We start from the raw sequence: 20819 nt of genomic DNA, 5'->3' as shown, positions 1-20819 counted from the left end.
TGTGGGTGCTCCGGGGCTGGAGCACCCACGGAAAAAAATAGTGGATGCTCAGCACCCACGGTAGCCCTGTGGGTCAGCACCTCCGTATCCTCCCCCCACCCCAGCACTTTCTGTGCACTGGCAGCCCTGCCGATAGGCTCCTCCTTCTCCCTCCCAGCACTTCCTGCCTGCTGCGATCAGCTGTTCCATGGTGTGCAGGAGGCGCTTGGGGGGAGGGGAAGGAGCAGGAGATGTGGTGGGGGCGGGAAGAGGTGGAGCAGGGTGGGGCTTAGAGGAAGGGGTGAACCAGAGGTGGGGCCTGGGGCAGAGTGGGGGTCGAGTATCCCCTGGGATCTGAGTAAGTCGATGCCTATGTGCTCTGCTCCTACTTGAGATTCTCCTGTTTATGCAACCAAGAATTGCATTAGCCCTTTTGGCCATGGCATCTCACTAGGAGCTCATGTTCAGCTGATTATCCCATCCGACCACCAAATCTTTCTCAGAGTCACTGCTTCCCAGAATAGAGTCCCTTATCTGGTAGACATGGCATACATTCTTGGTTCCTAGAAGTATACGTTTACATTTAGTTGTATTAAAACACATCTTGTTTGTTTCACCCAGCATTACCAAGCGATGTAGGTCACTCTATGTCAATGACCTGCCCCTTTCATTCTTTACCACTCCCCCGATTTTTGTGGTGTTTGCATTTTTTATCAGTCATGATTTTGTTTTCTTCCAGGTCATTGATAAAAATGGTAAATCAAGTAGGGCCAAGAACCGATCCCTGTGAACCCCAATGGAAATACCCATTCAGAATTGCATTTTGAGACCTGTTATCAGGGCCCCACTCAATCATCATCTTTCAGTACTAAATATACCCAGGTTTTTTAACCTTTCCTCACAGGTCAGGTTTTCTAAACCTTTTGTCATTCTTGTTGTTCTCCTTTGGACTCTCTCTAATTTGTCCGTATCTTTCTTTAAGTGCCACACCCAGTGTGGGACCGAGTACTTTAGCTTTCACCACTGCCGAGCAGAGAGGAATAGTTACCTCCCATGTCTTATTTACCACACTCCTTTTAATACACCACAGAAACATTGTAACCCTTTTCTCAACTGCATCACATTGTTGGCTCATATTCAAGTTTTGATCCGCTGTAACCCCCAGATCCTTTTAAGCAGTACTACCGCCTTGCCAGTTATTCCCCATTTTTTTTAATTGTGCATTTGATTTTTCCTTCCTAAGAGTCGAACTTTCCATTTGTCTTTATTTAATTTCATCTTGTTTGTTTCAGACCAGTTCTCTAATTTGTCAAAGTTGTTTTGAATTCTGTTCCTGTTCTCCACAGTGCTTGCAACCCCTCCTAGCTTGATGTCATCTAGAAGTTTTATAAGCATTCTCTCCACTCGATCATTAGTCATTAGGGAAAATATTGAATAGTACTGGATGCAGGACAGACCACTGGAGGATCCCACTAGATCCAGCCTCCCAGTTTGGCAGCGAACCAATGATAACTACTCTTTGAGTATGGCTTATTAACCAGTTGTGCACCTACTTTATAGTAATTTAATCTAGACCTCATTTGCCTAGTGTGCTTATGCGAATGTTAGACTATGCCAGAAGCCTTACTAAAATAAAGATATATCACATCTACTGCTTTCCCCCCATCCACTAGGTTAGTAGCCCCATCAAATAATTTGTTTTTTCTCTAATTATTTTGTGGGAATTTTGTTGACAAGAAAATGTGGGAAGCCCTAAATAGTAACCATTAGCGTTTAGGGTAGTGTCCCTGTCCAGAGGAGGTGGAGAGCGTGATGGCTTTTGGGAGGTATTTTTGTTTCTTTATTGTCCAGCCAATGGGAATTGTTGTCTCTCTTTGATTTTAATGCTGCCAGCTGGCAGGCTTACTTTTTAAGTGTTTTGGTCCTTGGGGCTGCTGGCTTAAGTTTTTTAATTAGGGCACTCCGAGCTTCAGTAGAGACGTCTCTTCTTTATTGTGTAATCTGAATACCGTAAATATCTGAAACGTTCTTTTTGCTCTGGGTCTGGATGGGATCTCAGAATTACCGTCTGCACTGGAAGTTAATCATCGCCGACCCTTGGCACAATCTGTGCACACCATTGTATGAATATTTGGAGGGTAAAATGTAACTGAAGAAACCACAGGTTACCACCCCAGCTAAGGGATGTCTGAACGGCCTGTCACTTCAGCAGTGCTGGTCATGTCTCTTATTTAAGCTCTTGTGGGAGCTCTTTGCAGGGCATTGAATCTGCGGTGGGCACCTGAGACCTGCCATCATGGCTCTGGTCCTGCTTGTATGTTGTCATAACAAATTACAGCTACAGAAAACTTCATCTGTCCCCCTGGATGCAGTTGAAGGGTAAGTACCTTGTTAAATATTCAAATTATAGTGATTTAAATCTTGGTTAAAATGTTTTATTTTGAAATTGACATGCAATGCCTAGTCTGTGGGGTGAATTAAGGACAGAGAGACCCTGATGGGAACAGCAGTCAGACTTTTTTCCAGTGGTTTTTAATTAATTACTTTTTTTTTAAATCTTGATCTTCACAGTTCTTACATCAGCCCTATTGGAAGCTTGGAACTAATTTTTCCTTATCCCATCAGTCTCATTCATGTTTTGGTTTGTCATCACAATTGACTGATCCCCTTTCCTGGCCTCTGCTCCTCTCTTGTGCCAGTCCATCGGTGGGGCCCAATTTGGAGCTTGGCCCCACAGGAGAATGGGGTTTCAAAGCACTTGGCAGTGGTTAGGCAGCTGGTGCGCTGTGAACTCTGGTTGTACACGTACTGTAATTGACTCCCAGTGACATTGTGCTGCCTGTCTGTTGTGTCTATCTGTTGTCTCATCTTATGCTTGGACCAGAAGCTGTTTGTGGCATGCTGTGTGTGTGTGTGTGTGTGTGTGTGTATACAAACGTGTGTGCAGTGCACTGGAGACCCAATCCCTGACTGGGGACTCTTGGTGCTACCATAATACAAATAATAAACAATTTTCTGTGCCAAGTGTTTATGTAGGATATGTTTCATAAATCAAAGTTCTGATCTAAAGAGTGCACCTTGGTGCTGTTCACATCTGCTCACGGTGTGCCTGGCTACTAAGCTGAGGAAAGCCAGTTTTTATTGCATCCTGTCTACTGTAACTCCAGGGGAGTGAATGGGATTCTCTTCTGCCTAGTGCACAGCACCATCAGGTCAGTTCCAGCTGTTGCTTCGTTTGCTGTTGGCTGTGATGTATGGGTACGGGAAGAAGAGCCTGATTTTTGGCTCTTGGCCTGAGCGGCAGTGAAATAGATGCATCGTGTTTTGACTTGCCAAAGGAGAGAATTTTAATATAGAAGTGAGGGAGAGACAAATTGCTATGAAACAAGGATATGTCCTTTTTGCATTCAGTTTCATGACCATGACTGCACTGAGCCTGGGAAAGCCAGAACTATGGCCCCAATTCAACAAACTGTGTGTGTGTGTAAGTCCCGTGGGACTGCAGCATGTGCTTACAATTAAGCGTGTGCTTTAGGTTCTTTAATGAATCAGGGTCTGTTTGTCTTTGAAAAGTCGTCTCTCCCTTGCTTCTACTCCCCCTTGGGCACCTTCACCCCCTATTTGATTGGGCACCTCAAAGTTTCTTCTATTGGCCTTCTTTTTGAGTGCTGGACTCTGTATTTTGTTCATCTTCTTAAGTCAGGTTCCATCTTGGTTCTGGGGTGGGTAAGGCTGGGCTGGAGGCAAGGTTGTCACCCCCTTTTCCAGTTTACCCTTTGTCCAGGACACACTCATTTACACACACCTATGATTTTGCTGGTCCCATGTTATTTTCAGGAGAATAAAATGATTCTGGGCGTGGGATTTCCCGTATAGACTTGGCAGAGTCTTGCTAAATTTGTGTTGGGTTGTGGCCCTAGCTGGTTTGTGCCAATAGTTTAATCTTTGCTGGATCCCATAGTAATTCCCAGTCCTGGGAATAAAGTCCCAGAACAAGGACTCTGTGGTGAAATAGATTCCTGGTTGAACAATGTGTGCAGAGTATGAATCCATGATGAAATGAAATACACAGTTTCCTTGGGTTACCTCTGATATGGGTAGTCCTGTTGTTGCTCCCACAAGGTCTGGAGGAGACAAAGTCTGTGTTTCTGGTGTGGTTTACCTGAGAATTTTGGATAGACCTGTCCTTGGGGACAAATGGCTGTTGCAATTCCTTTTGTGTAGGGAAGTGTCTGAAGGAGAGCTCAGGGCACCTTTCCATCACTGTGAGCATATTTCAGCCCACATGCTCCCAGAGAAGAGGTTTGAAAGGAGCTCTGCAGGTACTGTATGTTCCTGGGCTGGGTGAGTATTCAGAATAACATGGGAAGCTGGTAACGCTTAATCTTGGCCATGTGTGAGTATTTTGAAAATAATATCTAATAGAACACCACACTATGCCACTCCAGCGAGATCATGCTCTACTTGCTCTAGAGAGATGGGAGTCTTTTGTTTTGGTTATAGGTTTTATGATGGAGGAGACCTGTGAAAATGTCTGGTTTGCTGTGTAGAGCAGCTGAATATGCATGGGAAATGCTTCCCGCTATGCGGGATGGGAAAGAAAGCAGGGCTTAAGTTTGCTGAATTTCAGAAGTGTGCACACACTTGTGAATATCTGGCTCCCAATAACATGCTCTTGAATGTTTTTCAGAGGGTTTTTTTGGTAATGTGTGTGTGAACTTCGAAAATACATTATTTGGCTTATAAACCTTAGATCTGGAATGGAGCACTTACGTATGTGAAAAACCCCACACGACCACACCACACCTGCTAACATATGAAATCGATATACAGGGATATGTAGAAGGAAAACTAGACATACACTTTTATATACTGCTGAAATCCATAGGACTAGGAGAGATTTTGAGGTAACAGGCTCCAGATTGATGGCTCTGGAATCTGAGGTCCTCTTTCTATCTACAGAACAGGTTCAACATTGTCAATACTTTGTGGGAAAAATAGGGACAATTGACATTTGCCATGGGAAAAATACTATTGTAGTAAAATGTTAGTACATCACTAAAGGAAATCTTGCCATTGAGTTTTTGCAGAAGCTATGGTATTTACTACCATGTTAATATACTGTAATGAAGCGATATTAAAATAGTACAGTGAAGTCATCGTGACTGACCATGGTGTCTGTGTATGTAACATAAGAACAACCATACTGGGTGAGACCAAAGGTCCATCTAGCCCAGTATCCTGTCTGCCGACTGTGGCCAATGCCAGGTATCCCAGAGGGAGCGAACCGAACAGACAATGATCAAGTGATCTCTCTCCTGCCATCCACCTCCACCTTCTGACAAACAGAAGCTAGGGACACCATTCCTACCCATTCTGGCTAATAACCATTGACAGACTTAACCTCCATGAATTTATCCAGTTCTCTTTTAAATGCTGCTATAGTCCTAACCTTCACAACTTCCTCAGCAAGGAGTTCCACAGGTTGACTGTGTGCTGTGTGAAGAACTTCCTTTTATTTGTTTTAAACCTGCTGCCCATTTCATTTTGTGGCCCCTAGTTCTTATATTATGGGAACAAGTAAATAACTTTTCCTTATTCACTTTCTCCACATCACTCATGATTTTATAGACCTCTATCGTATCCCCCCTTCATCTCCTCTTTTCCAAGCTGAAAAGTCCTAACCCTTTTAATCTCTCCTCATATGGGACCCGTTCCAAACCCCTAATCATTTTAGTTGCCCTTCTCTGAACCTTTTCTAGTGCCAGTATATCTTTTTTGAGATGAGGAGACCACATCTGTATACAGTATTCAAGATGTGGGCATACCATCGATTTATATAAGGGCAATAAGATACTCTCTATCCCCTTTTTAATGATTCCTAACTTCCTGTCTGCTTTTTTGACCACCACTGCAGAGTGTAGAAACTCTGCTGTTGTTTAGCAACATTCAAACACACAATGTATGTGATGATGTGGTGTAATATTTACTCTAGTCAGTAGCACTAAGGTGCTGAAGCGTGTGCGATAGAGGACACTGTAACTAGTGTAACATACACTGCAATACTGTACTGAAACTACGGTTAGAAACACAGGCGCTGATAGAAACTCCATTGAAGTCAAGGGAGAGATTTACACCGATGTCATTGGACTTTACTTTGGAGACGTAAAGCAGTGCCAATGTCATGCTACCCTTACTCCTGTGAGCAGTACCGTTTAAACTGTAAGATGTGGTTGTTAAATACTGTTTTATTTGCTGTGGTTTTACTACAGTAAAATGTCTCATCATAATCATACTGTGTGGCGTAGTATCTGGGTTATAAGACATCACACAATATAAAATGTATCTTAATTGACTAGTAATAATGGCGACTTTTCCCAATGGGTATTTTTCTGCTGTGGGATGCTGGTCTCTATGGGGCTGCTCTGACCTTCCTTACTTTAGGAAAATTCCCACGGACTATGATAGGATAAGAAATAGCCTATTAATTCATTCTCCTTTTTAGACCAGTGATCAAGCTGCTAAAAATGACTGTTCTGAATGTCACCTTGTCATCTCTTCTTATTTAAGTAGGATCATGAAAAAAACCCGTATTCTTTAGTATCCCCAAAATATGCTTTACAACTCAAAGGCAAGGTCCCTGCCCCAGAGGTCCTCCATTTTGATTTTAGATGTGACACAAACGAGGGCGACATGCGCTAGTGCAAGGGTGGTGGGGTGAGGAAGCAGACCCCAGTTCATCAGAGCACTTGCTCATGTGCTGAAGTCTCATTGTGCTCCTAAGAACTCCCGTGGTGGGATGTCCAACCTTGGTATTACAAAGACACATAGACACAATTTGCCAGCAGTTTCAAGGCAGCACCTAGTTTGCATATATGCAGTTAAATCATTTTTAAATGAAAAATGTAGCAGTGCTGTTTCCTTGGTGTTACTTATTGTTGAATGTCAGCAGCCCCAAAACAACCTCAAAATCCTTGCAGTTGATCAGTTCTGCTTCCACTCTGCAGTTAAAGGGAAAGAACAGCTCAAAGCCACAGTTTAGGGCTTTTGTGGGCTGCATCCAGTTCCTCATATTGCTCAAAATTCACTGCCATTTGTTTCCAAGTCAGTGAGAAATTCCCTGTTGGGTGGAACGTGGTTGAGGGACGTGGCTGTTACTTCGCATTTTCAGGACAGTGCTGTTTGTCTGTACAGCACTTCCAGACTGCAAAGAGCTATGTAAGTGCCATGTACTAATGTTCCCATTTTACAGATCGGGGACATTGCGGCACAAACCCATGTTCCCAAAGAGAGTCAGTGCAGAGCCAGTTTAGACAAATTCCTGGCTCCCAGCCCTGTGCTCAGAGCTCTGGAGTTTGCTGTTTCTCTGAATGCTCTTCCCAGAGGTTTGTTTGGTGGTGGTATGGATGCTATTTCAGCATCCACGTTCATTAATATTTTTCTCCTCTGTCTGGGGTTAGTGCTTCCTTTTTAGAAGCTTTCTCAATTTTTGAAGCCTTCCAAGGCCAAAATATGACAGAATGTTGCTTCTTGGTTGAGCATTGTGTTTTTACCCTTCTGTTACGTTCTTTTGTTGTCTGCTTTTCATTCAGTGGATCCCAGGCACCTGATGGGAAATAGTGGGGGAAAAGACCAAATCAAAACTTCCATCAAATTCCCTTCTTTTTAATGTTCTTCTCCTCATAAAAAGGTGACACATAATCAATTTTCCTGTGACCCCAGCTTTTCTGCTCAGCAGCCTTTTGCTTGCCTGTCGTCATTTTCTAAGTGCAGATATCACTCTTGGGCTTTAAGTATGCTTTTGAATGTGGTTGTTTAACAATACCTCCGCAGGATAACACTTCACAACAGGTTCTCGGTGTATTTGACATATATGAATTAATTTAGTCTCCTTATCTCCTTTTGCAAAGGTATGATCCCCCTTTTACAGGTAGGTGAACTGAGGGATAGGAGCTCAGTGACTTGACCAAGGCCACATTAGTGAGTGAATGGCAGAGTTAGAAAGACCCAGAAGTCTTGACTTTTTCAAGACAGCACTCCCTTGTTTGCTGCTGAATTTGAAATTCCTGCAAATTTTTGCATGTTCCCCAGGATCCTTTGCTTTTGACTCTGACTCTTTCCTCTCCTTTCTTTCGCTTCTTTTCTGCCTTTTCATATTTTCTGTTGTCTTCATGATGGGCTGAGAAATGGAGTTACTCCTAGGGGAATCCTGCACCCCTGTGAGGGCACAGAATTCATACCTTCTGCAGATTTCTTGGCTCCCCCGCATAAAAATGAGGGAGCCAAGAAATCTGTGGGGAACACACGCCCCTTCTGCGGCAGCCCGGGCGCATCTGGGCGCCTGCCTTCCTGTGAAGCAGTGAGAGAGAGACACTCAGTTGCTGCATCCAGGCTTGGAGGTGTAGGGCTCTGTGAAGCAGGCTGTGTCCCAGAAGCAGAGCAGAAATATAAGAGGCAGGCTGCTAATGTTCCCACGGTTAGTTAATTGTTCCCATTCTTTGTCTTTGTTCTTTTCGAACAGTTATTGTGATTTTTTTTCTTTATGGTAGTTTAAATAAATCACCAAAGTAAGTGAAACTGGTGTGATTATATTGCAGTATTTAGACAAATAAAATATGCAGAATTTTGCAGAAGCTTGGATTTTTTGGTACAGAATTCCCCCAGGAGTATGGAGTGCATGGCTGTAAATGGAGTGAACCAGAACATGAATTCTTTCCAGTAATATTCCTCTGTATTCTGTAACTCCATTGCACATTCTTTCATAATTTCTCTTTGAATTTTAAAGAACTCTTTCATTTGAAGACTTTCTGATTCAGACAATATTAATGTGAGTGTCTAATCTCTGCTGAATGAACTTAATTCTTTTTATAGGCAAGACCTTGCAAAGACCTTCCTATTTTGCTCACTGAATATGTATAAAACTTTAATATTAGCTCCATGAGTCTTGCAATGTAGTTTTATTTCAAGACGGGAGTGTATTTTTCATTCTGTTTTGGGGAATGAGGTAAGGGAGAACTGTAGGGTGAGGGGATGGGGGCCAGGAATTAAGAGATTAGAAGAAATGTAGATAGTCTAAATTGTTCAAAACACCAAACAGAAAATGTGACTCTTTTCTCTGTCTACTTATATGGCCTTTGTAAATGTTAATGATTTATCAGCACAATTCCCCTGGGAGATGTGATCTTTATTATCCCCGTTTTACAGATGGGGAACTGAGACAGTGCGAGTAAGGCCCTGACTGATTCATCCGTGCACTTAAACACATGCTTATGCTTCACTGAAATGAGTGGCATTCAGCACAAGCTTATCCATACTGTGGATCAAGGCCAGAGTGGTTTGGCCCAGGTCACCTAGGACATGTCTGGCAAAGCCAGGAACTGAATCCTGGTTTGCTGAGCAAATCTGCTTTAACCACAAAACCTTTCTTTCTTCCTTGTTTTCCTTTAAACTATGTAGAAATTTGTGTTTAGAGCGTGCTCTGCTAATTATATAGCCCTGACAGTCTGCTCAGTGCTGTCCCAAACATAGAGGATGAAAACACTCCCTGCCCAGTGGATCCTGCCATTTTTGGTAGGCGTGAGCCAAAACCCTCTTGTCTAATCTGAATCCCTTTGAATTTGGGAGTGAGTGGTGGTGAGTCCTGAATTCCCGGATTCAAACTCACTGCTTCCATTTTGGATCTAAGTTTCCTCCCTGAACAAAAGGGGTCTGTGTTTCAGTTCAGCTACAAATGAAACCGCACGAGATTTCAGCTGTTCAGAATGTCCTGAAACTCATGAGTACAGCTGCTTTTTTGTGAGGCTGACACCGTTCAAGTCCAAAATCACACAAGGTCTTGGCACAGTCGCTGTTGAATGCAAGCACCTAGTGCAGATTCAACCACACAGAGTGTGCGCTGCTCATTTCTGAATGCAACGGTCTAATTGCAAGACAGAGTAAATTTTCCTTTGCTGAAATGCACTTCTTTCTATGCTGGAATCAGTGACATTCTTCTCAGAAGATGTGGCTTTACAGGATGGATTGGAATGTGGAGTGATCATTTTTAATTTCTTTTGTTAATAATTGCTACCGTCTATCTTCCCATGACCATGCCCCATTGTTTCTGCATTGAGACTAGGTAGACTGTCCCCCTCTCCCTCAACTGTATAAATATGGCAGTAACAGTGAAATTAACATTGCTCACTATGGTATTGCTCCTATGCACTTACTGTTCATTGCAATCTGTTTCCACTTAGGTTCCAGTCACATTAGGCATAAAACAATTGACCCAAAACTAGACAGCTTCATGTTTGTGTGCTTGGATGTGTGGTACATAACCAGACAGTCACTCCTTCCCCTCCTACCCTCTCACCTGGCACATTGGTTAAAGGCTTTATGAACTCACAAGTACTTTTGCTTCATTAGATGTCTGACAAGTCTTTATTAGCCTTTTCAGTGTTGTCCTCCTGATGCCAGCTGAGCACTGGTGCCTAGGTTACGTTTCTGAACTTACAAAGAGAAATATAAGCTCCTTCAGTTCCCCCTCCCTGTACACATGGGCTGCAAATTGAGGCTGGTAGAATTATTTCTCTCTTAACAAAGTAACCTTTCATCTTTTTCAGTCCATAATATATATAGTCAGGCAGGTGGATTTATTACATTTCTGTAGCTGTCAAATTTCTCTGATGATTAGAGTGAGGAAAATATGATCTCACAGTGAGATCTGTAAGGCTGCGGAATAATCTCCCCAGGGAGGTCGTGGCCACACCATAGCTTGAGTTATTGCAAACTGAACTTGCCTAAGCAGTGGGAATGGGACTGTCGGGAACCCATTCCGGTGTTCGGGTGGGATGGATTAGCTGACATCACAGGTCATGAGCCTCTGTTTCAGGTGCTTGCAATCCTGCTTGCTAAGTGAGAGAGGAATTTCTCATTTTCAAGGAGTCTGCTGAATTCTGATGTGTGTTTGAGACATGTTTTCCTCCAAAGTCGCACTGGCCCCAACCCTGCAAGCACTCAAGGCGGTGGTCCCCAACTTCTTTTGTCTGGCGGGCCCCAGATGACGAGCCACGGACGACCGTGGCCAGCGGAGGAGCATCCGCCGAAATGCCGCTGACAAGCGGCAACGTCAGTAGGCGTTGCTGCCGAAATGCTGCTGACAAGCAGCGTCATCCAGAGGCATCGCTGCTGAAATGGCGCTGAATATCGGTGGCATTTTGGCGGGGATGCCTCTGGATGACACTGCTTGTTGGTAGCATTTCAGCAGATGCTCATCCGCTGGCCACTACGCAGGCTCACTTAGACGCCGTGGTGGGTGCCATGGCACCCGCAGGCACCGTGTTGGGGACCCCTAACTTAAAGTAATACTTAATACAGTGATTCTCAAACGTTTGTACTGGTGACCCCTTGCACACAGCAAGCCTCTGAGTGCAACCCCCCCTATAAATTATTAAACACTTTTTTATATATTTAACACCATTATAAATACTGGAGGCAAAACAGGGTTTGTGATGGAGGCTCGCAACCCCCTCATATAATTACCTTGCGACTCCCTGAGGGGTCCCGACCCCCAGTTTGAGAGCCCCTGACTTAATATGAAGTATCTCTGTGTGGTTTGTAAAGGTTCATTGGCAACGTGATCTACCTGTCCTAGGTACTCAGAGGGGCCCTATCACAGCACCTCCCAGTCTTTATTGTATTTATCCTCACAACCCCACTGTGAGGTTTATCCCCATTTTTCAGATGTGAAACTGAGGCCCAGAGAGCCTTGCCCCGGGTCACACATGACGTGGCAGAGCCAGGAATTGGACTTAGGGGGCTTCGTACCCACTGGACCATCCTCCTTCTCTTTCTGATATAGTATGTTACTGACAGGAACAGCAGCAGTTACAGATGGGTACAAGCACGTCAGTAGAAGGTATGTTAGGCTGTTATATGCAGTGGTTAGAAGCAACATCTTGACCTATGGGAGATTAATAATAGATTAATCATTTATTAATGATTTATGAATGAACCCTTAATACAAAGTGTGACCCAATTACCTGTGTGAGTAACTCAAAAACACTGTCTGAATAATCCAACTGAAATCCACTTACGCACCTGACCCACTGGAGCTGAAGATCACAGATTATTGTCACCGCAGGAGACTCCTTGCCTGGTGGGTGACGAGGCAAGTTCAATTAGGTGGATATTGCTGCTCTGTCGTGGTAGGATATGAAATTCAGAGCTGGTTGATATTTTTCAAGTTTAAAGTTTTTTCGTTGGAAATTGCCCTTTTTGAAAACTAAATGTTGACTTTAAAAAAAATAAGAAATGTTATATCTCAAGGGTAGGCAACCTATGGCACGTGCGCCAAGGGTGGCACACAAGCTGATTTTCAGTGGCACACACACTGCCGCCGGTCCAGGGGGCTCTGCATTTTAATTTAATTTTAAATGAAGCCTCCTGAGCATTTTAAAAACCTTATTTACTTTACATACAACAATAGTTTAGTTATATAATATAGACTTATAGAAAGAGCCCTTCTAAAAACCTTAAAATGTATTACTGGCACGCGAAACCTTAACTTAGAGTGAATAAATGAAGACTCGGCACAGCACTTCTGAAAGGTTGCCAACCCTTGTTATATCTCATCTTTCTCAAAATGATTATCTACATTTTTGCTTTACTGAACACTGGGATCTTGGTAAATGAAAAATTCTGATAATTTTTTGACTTTTAAAGCTTGTTTTGAAAATGTCCACTTTGAAGTCTCAGAATAGAAGAAAACCCAACACGTTTTACAAACCTTTTTGCTCATTTCTCAAATAGCTCTGCCGGCAGCCCTAGGGGACTTTCTGCCCCGACTGTGTGCATGCATGAAAATGTTTCCTGCCCCAAACAGTTTGCAGTCTAAGTCATCTCTTTTTTAAGACAGAAAAAGCCAATCATACTGCCTACTGTACCGTGTCTTTGTCGAAGCCATCAGTCTGTATGACACAGATTCGGCTCTGCTTTCGAAGGCAGCTCATGTTTACTTCAAAGGGTTTCCTCCCATCCAGCAAATTCCTGGATAGTCCAGTAGTTCTGCACAGGCATGCATTCTGGCTGGGTCAGCCCAACTCTTCGTCTTTGGGAGGTAGATAAATTGAGTTCTGTGCGGGGTTCATATCGAGCAACCGTAAAATCTGCGGTTAGTTTTTCACTTTGTCACTATGGAAGATCCAGTGGCACCATTTGTAACAATGTGGGTTTGCCCTGGTGTCTTAGGTTGAAAGTTCCCCCGCTTCCCAAACTGTTGTGTCATGTTCTGTTTCCCAGTTGACCATCTGACTGCTACCTTTACCCCGAGGGTGGCTGCATTTCAGTGGCAACCTTATTTCAGTACATGTATCAAAATAATGATTTGTACTTCCTTTCATCATAGAGTCTCAAGCTGCTTTGGTATAAGGTAGGTCAGTACTATTCCCATGTGTTTTATAGATGGGGAAACTGAGGTACAGAATGTAAGATTTTCCAACTCAGAGGCTCCATGTGTTAGTTATGAGGCCATCCTATCCCTTTATACCGTATAAACCACTTCGAGATCTGTTGGGCACAAAGACCCTCTGTAATGTAAAGAGGCATAAGTTCCAGTGGATTTATTTGTTCTTTGGAATTAGGGTTTGCAGAACGCGAGTTTTGATAATTTCAGCTGTATCAATGTTTATTTTATAGCATTTTAAATTGATTTACATTTTCTCAGTTGCAGGATGTTTTTGGGGAAGGTCAGGCAATAATTATGTAATGGTCGTATACCAAAATATTAAAAAGTAGTCATCACATGTCAAAATATACCAAATAAATATCCTTAACTCACACTCCACTAAGTTCTCAAGCAGCATGTTTCCTTCTTTGCCTGTCTGTACATTCTGATTATTATCAGTGGAAATATTTTATTAATTGGTTTGTGTGTGCGCGGGGTGAGATCGATGTCTACTGACATTTACTAATAAAATCCAATTCCAGCAGGTGAAGTTATAAGCACAAGATGAAAAATTACCCCAAATGCAATAATTAAAGTTAACTCTCCTCTCGGCGTCTTAATTTCATTTTATTATTTTGAAAAATGCTCATTTATAGTTGCCCAGAAGAGTTCCATATGTCTCTGTTTGTTAGGACCAGTGGAGCTATGCTGAAAGAACAGCTGCATCAGTCCCATTATAGCTCACAAGCACTGCTGTCTAATTCATTGCCATTACAAAAAGTCTCCTAAAATTATTTTGAACAGTTAACCCCAGAGCTGTCTGCTTCTATTACATTCATGTTGAAAGTGCCCTCATATTTTGTGAATAGGCTGCCATTAAATTCAGCATCTCCTGCCACTCCCTCCCTACACCTCATATCCCCTCCTGTCTCAGTTGCATATTGCTGGCTTTTTAAGAGAAGTAAGGCAACATTTTTCTTTCTCTGGAGATCACAAGTGAAATATCAGAAAATAACCCCATTTATGGTGTTTATCTTCCCTGGAAGAGGAGCTTTCTTGGATAACTTCTTGTAGAAACTGGGTAAATCTTAACCTCCATGATGTTTCGGAGAGCACTTTGTGCTTTTCATGTCTGAAGGCAGTGGTTGTTTACAGAGGCTTAGAGTTGATTAAAATGTCGGATCTGTGTCTTGCAGCACAGTGATTTCCTTGGGGGAGCTGGTGGAATACCCCATTGCTGGGGACACTTCCGTGTCTGCTGGACGAAGCATTGCAGGAAACACCAAAGGGAGCAATCCTTGAACTTTCCGTGTGGAAAGGGAGGCAGGTATTGAAGCAAACTAGATGCAAACCATTAGGTCCTCTTTGATTTGGATAATGTTTTCCCTCCCCCCATTCTTGTAATGACAGACCAAATCTGATTAATGCTCTTCTGGTCTCTGGTGTCATGGGTCAGAGGGGGAGGCTTGGATTATCCTGCTGTAGTTATGCCCATTGTAGAGTTGGCAGATTGGCTGTTGAAGAGCTGGGCGTGGGGGAAGTATTATTATTATTATTTGTATTACTGTAATGCAGTGATAGATGCCCCATGCTGCCTAAAATAATTTCCATTTATTATCCATTAATCTCCTTTGGCTCCCAGGTCTGCTATAATAGTAGACGGCCGTGTAAAAATCCTGACTCCTTTGCTGTAAGAGTGTGTTTTACCAGGCGATGTTTGTGCCTCTTCCCCATTGGTTTGCTGGGAGGAAATAAACACTGCAAGATCTTATTTTTCAAAGCAGTGGCTCACACTGGGAGGTGTTAGTTCGCCCACTGGTTTATGTATGAGGAAGGAAGATGGCCATCGTTGCAGTATGAACGATTACTCAGCAGACACAGTGCGTAATGATTAGAATAGGGGAAATGGAGGCAGAACTCCTGGGTTCCAGGCTGGACCCCTGACTATTCTGGGCAAGACACTTAGCCACTTTGTGCCTCAATTTCCCCCATCTCATATGGGGATACCACCTGCCACACAGCGATTTAATGAGGATTAGTTAATGTTTAGAGCTTCCTGAAACTGTGAAGCCCCACGTAAAAGCAGTGTCTGTTACTTCTCTCACCCGTTGTCTGTGGGGCCGGGGGGTCAGCAGCAGCAGTGCAAGGGCAGAAAGCATCTCTCCTTACAAGAGAGGTCATGGGGCTCTTCTTGCTCTCTGGGTGTTTTTTCTCTGCTCTTTCCCTCCCTCTGTCCGCCTTCAGCTTTGCACCCACTGTCAGACTGTTAGAGCATGAATAGGTCCCAGTGAGAAAAGAAAATGGAACTGGTTTGGATCAGTGTCTCCTGGGAGAGAACTAAAGAGACAGCAGCGGGAACAGCAATAGGAGTCAGTCTGTTATAACAGTAATAAAAGCGAAAAGAGGTTCTATGGGTCTCTGCACTAGGAAATGAGGATCTGACCCTAGCAGAATCCACCTGGATTGTTCCCTGCCTTCCTCAGTGAGCTCATCATGATACTAGTTTTGTTTGACAGCCCAGCAAAAACTCGATGCTGTCTCTGTCTTTTGTATTTAATGGACTTACATTCATCAGCCCACGGGCAGCCATTCCTGGCCTGGTATTAGTTTTACCCATCCTCCTATTTTCCTGCCTGCACTGTAGGGTGTCTTTTGCTGTGGCTGGAGTGTCATGTTGGTCAGGGCTGGAGCTGAGAAAGGGGAAAAGTGTTAAAAGTAAGAATCTGTTTTAAGTCGGACGCTCAAGATCTCAGATAAGCAAGTGGGAGCTGTCATGCTCATGGTCTGACTACTGCAATGTTGTGTGTCAGACAGGGGCCAAGACTGGATGCTGCATATGTAGCCGGACCCGTCTGTAGCACACCCACTTTTGCAATGCCATGCCAAGGGGCAGGGAAGGATTTTGTGATCCTCTGATGTCCTTGGTACACTGTGTATACTTGTGAGAGGAGCTGCATGGAAGTGTGTATGGGATTGTTGAAGTAGCTGGTTAGCATACCCAACTGTCATAAACAGATAGTAAAGGGTTAACAAGTCCAGTAAACCTGGCTAACACCTGACCAGAAGACCAATCAGGAGACAAGATACTTTCAAATCTCAGTGGAGGGAAGTCTTTGTTTTGTGCTGCTTTCATTGTTCTCTGTTCTCTCAGGGATTTAAGAGGGACCAGACAGGTATGCAGACTCTCCAATCTTCTGTTCAATTTAGTAAGTACCAGTTAGAAAGGCGGTTTAGTCTTTTTTTGTTTGTTTTCTTTATTTGCAAATGTGTATTTTGCTGGAAGGATTGTATCTCTGTTGCAACTGTATTTGTGTTGGGGGGGAGGATTCTCCCTGGTGTCTATAAGCTGAAAGACCCTGTAACATTTTCCATCTTGATTTTACAGAGACAATTTTTACTCTTTCTTTCTTTTATTAAAAGCTTTTCTTTTAAAAATAAACCTGATTGATTTTTTTCCCCTTGTTAAGGCTCAAGAGAATTGAGTCTAAACTCACCAGGGAGTGGTGGGGGGAAAGGAGGAGGAGGAAGGCGAATTTCCCTTTGTTGTAGATTCACGGAGCTTGAATCTGTCTATCTCTCCAGGATAGCCCAGAGAGGGAAAGCTTGGGAGAGGACACGCTGGGGGAAGGTTTTATTTTCCCTTGTGTTAAGATTCAAGGGATTTGGATCTTGTTTCACCAGTGAGTTGGTGAAGCCTCTCCAGATGACCCAGGGAGGGAAAGTCTAAGAGGGGGAAAGAGGGAGGGATAGTCAATTCCTCCTTGTTTTAAGATCCAGGGGGTCTGGGTCTTGGGATCCCCTGGGAAGGTTTTGGGGGGACCAGAGTGTACCAGGCAGTGCAAGTCCTGGTTGGTTGCAGCGCTACAAGATCTAAGCTGGTAATTAAGCTTAGAGGAATTCATGCTGGTACCCCACCTTTTGGACGCTAAGGTTCAGAGTAGGGGTGCATACTATGACACCAACAAAATTGTCTACAAAGTTGCACTTGTGTGCATGTGGTTGCATGGCTCATTTAGGTGCACACATATGGTGTGTGTGCACGTGCATGCAAATAAGGTATGTTTATATGTCTGTGTTCAATTAGGTGCCTAATTGGCCATGTGCTTGCAACAAATGCCAGCTCTGGGTGTACTCATGCTCAGGGCCTGATCCCGAGCTATTTGAAATTAATCGACGGAGACCTCCAAGCTCTCCTTTGCCATGACGCCTGTAAAAAACATGACAATGGTTAGGTTGTTGCTGTGCAGAGACCACTGCCTATCATACTAACCAATACCGTCTCATTGTTTTCTTGTACTCCCCTGTTTGTGTGTATCCATCTCTTGTCTCATACTTAGATTGTAAACTTCTTGGGAGAGGGATTGTCATTTTGTGCAGCATCTGAACAGTGCGTAGCACAGTGACCCAGGCACCGCTTGATGTCAGCTGGCAGAGGACAGGGATTGCATAGAATTTGACAGGCAGCCCCTGAGTTGGGTGTATGTGTAATAGTTTCTTGAAGGGTGGCATGTGAGGGCTCTACTGGGAGACAGTGCCCCACTGGTTGCCATAACCATTGCAAAATGGGTGTGTGGATACTATTTAAGGAGCTATGTGTCTATGTTAAAATTATGTTCTTAGAGTCTTGGAGTTCAAGCAGGTAACCACACCTGGGAAACATTCCTGGGATGCCCTGGTACCCAGCTGCCCTTGGCGTGAGCAAATCTTGTCTGTCCCTGCTCTGCCTCCCTGAATCCACCAGCCGCTGGCAGTGGAAGCCCTGCCTTCCAGGCCTCTGCAGGCCTCGCTCTCTTTGTACGGGCACCGATGGGCACATGCGGACCTGCGGATATTTGGAGCGTTGCCTCCAGTGTCCAGCCCTTTATTCACTGGCCACTCAGAATTACCAGGCCTGCTGTTCTGAAACTTAACAGTAAATACCAGCTTGTAAGATTCACACATGACCACCACAGCACTGAAATATAGTGAAAACGAGAATAAGGTTATTATCAAACACTAGAGATTCAAGTAATGTTAAGTAATAATATTGGAAACAACTGGTTACATATAAAACAAAACCATAATGCATTGCACAGAGACTAAATTTAACTAAAAGGTTAATCTCCTATCTAAAGAAGCTTATCTTTAGCGGAAAGGGATCTGAGGGTCATAGCAGATCACAAGCTAAATATGAGTCAACAGTATCACGCTGCTGCAAAAAAAGCAAACATTATTCTGGGATGTATTAGCAGGAGTGTTGTAAGCAAGACACGAGAAGTAATTCTTCTGCTCTACTCCACACTGATTAGACCTCAACTGGAGTATTGTGTCCAGTTCTGCGCGCCACATTTCGGGAAAGATGTGGACAAATTGGAGAAAGTCCAGAGAAGAGCATCAAAAATGATAAAAGGTCTAGAAAACATGACCTATTAGGGAAGATTGAAAAAATTGGGTTTGTTTAGTGTGGAGAAGCGAAGACTGAGAGGGACATGATAACAGTTTTCGAGTACATTAAAGGTAGTTACAAGGAGGAGGGAGAAAAATTGTTCTTCTTAACCTTTAAGAATAGGACAAGAAGCAATGGGCTTAAATTGCAGCAAGGGAGATTTAGGTTGGACATTAGCACAAACTTCCTAATTGTCAGGATGGTTAAGCACTGGAATAAATTGCCTAGGGAGGCTGTGGAATCTCCATAATTGGGGATTTTTTAAGAGCAGGTTGGACAAACACCTGTCAGGGATGGTCTATATAATGTATGTTATGATTTTGTTTCCTATGTGACCATTTGTTTCCAGTACTTCTACTTGCTGTTACTTGAATCTCTGTTCTTTGTTAGCTAAACATGTGTGTGATTTCACCCTAAACGGATTGGTCTTGTGTGTTCAGTGCAGTGGTGGTCTGAGGTGAAACTGGTAAGTCCTGTTTCTTGAGGCACAGAGAATCCGTGAATGTGGCAAGAGTCCAGTGGAACAGGGCTGGACAGTCCATGGAGACACTCGGAAGGTGTGAGGATTGGATTGTGCGTATAGCTAACCTGTAGATAGTGGGACCTCCAGGCCCAGAGGGGAGTGCTTGTGTTGCCTGTGAGTGATGGAGTTGGGGAGCTGACTCCAGCCAGGACATACAAGGCTCCCAGGTGGTAGCAAAGTGCTTCAGAACCCTAGGTCCTTCTGGCAAGCATCAGCGGTTGTGGTCCATGTCGAGGGCTATTATCAACATCATCATCCTATTCCCATTACATCTCTGGTGTTTAGGGCAGCAATGAAGCTCCTCCACTCCCATCTGTTTCTGGCAAGTCTTTCAGTGGTTCCTCAGCAGTGCCCCAGCTTTTTCAGCTCGGCTTCCACAGCTCTTCGCCGTATTTTCAGGCAGCCTCATTTTTGCTTGCCTTCAGGTATCCGTCTGATTGCTACTCTGGTTATGGAATCAGTTTCCATCCGAAGCACATGGCCAATCCATCTCCAGTGGTTCCTGGCAATAATGGTGTTCAGATCCTCTTGGCTGCACTATGTCAATAGATCTTGGTTTGAGATTGTTCCGGGCCAAAAGATATGGAGGATATTTCTGAGGCAGGTTGTATGGAATGAAGACAGTTTGGACATGTCATACTTTCTCATTCCCCAGCATTCTGCACTATGAAGTAGTATTGAAAGTGCACAGCTCTGATAAATCTTGAGTTTGGTTGAGGGCAACTAGATGCTATGGAAGTACAAATAATAAATAATAACAATAACCCATTGATTTCAGTAGGCTTTGGATGAGGCCTTGAGTGCATACAAATGGATGCATGCCATTGCACATGGCTAAATATGAAAGTTTGGCTCCAAATATATTCCTGAGACGCAATCTGCTTAATTTTCCAGCCAAATGATAGTGCTGATCACCGCATTCCTTTTATGGTCAATTTCTGCTGTTCCTAGAGGGAGCGATGATTCGATAGTGCCTAGAACATACACTCATTGAGGAAAGCATGGCCGAGACCCCTGAATATGGAGGAATTGAAAAGTCATTGATAATAAGCAAATGAATGGTTTATTTGGATGCGAGTATTAACGTATAGTGCTTTTTTCAAGATTCAAAATGCTTTAAAGAGTTACAAATTTGTATATAGGTATTGCATCAATCTTCCATTAGAATAGTGTGACAGACCCAAACCAGTGGGGTGCAGGAGTCTGGTAGAGGGCAAATATACTGGTCACTGGATGAGTAGTTTTCTGTTCCATGAGTGACCAGAGCAGGGGCTGCACTAGAGTAATCAGGAACCTGCTAGAACCAATTAAGGCAGACAGGCTAATTAGAACACCTGCAGCCAATCAAGGCAGGCTAATCAGGGCACCTGGTTTAAAAAGGAGCTCACTCCAGTCAGGCGAGGAGGAGCCAGAGGAGAGGAAGTGCGTGTGAGGAGCTGGGAGCAAGAGGCACGAGGAGCTGAGAGTGA

The 20819-nt window shown here is 43.7% G+C and overlaps 1 protein-coding gene across 15 annotated transcripts in view; it reads left to right on the top strand.

Moving 5' to 3' along the window:
• Positions 1-20819, top strand: part of TSNARE1 (t-SNARE domain containing 1) — a 757898-nt gene that overhangs the window by 113453 nt on the left and 623626 nt on the right. Inside the window, exon 1 of one of the 15 annotated variants that reach the window (XM_050940853.1) lies at positions 8349-8455. The exons of the other annotated variants lie outside the window; for them this stretch is intronic. The gene's annotated coding sequence lies outside the window, so the exon portion shown is untranslated. Of the gene's footprint in view, positions 1-8348; positions 8456-20819 lie in introns of those variants that run through there. 15 annotated transcript variants of the gene reach the window in all.

The sequence above is a fragment of the Gopherus flavomarginatus genome, chromosome 2, assembly GCF_025201925.1.
Source record: "Gopherus flavomarginatus isolate rGopFla2 chromosome 2, rGopFla2.mat.asm, whole genome shotgun sequence".
Lineage (NCBI taxonomy): Eukaryota > Metazoa > Chordata > Testudines > Testudinidae > Gopherus > Gopherus flavomarginatus.
This window is presented reverse-complemented; position numbering and strand designations above follow the sequence as displayed.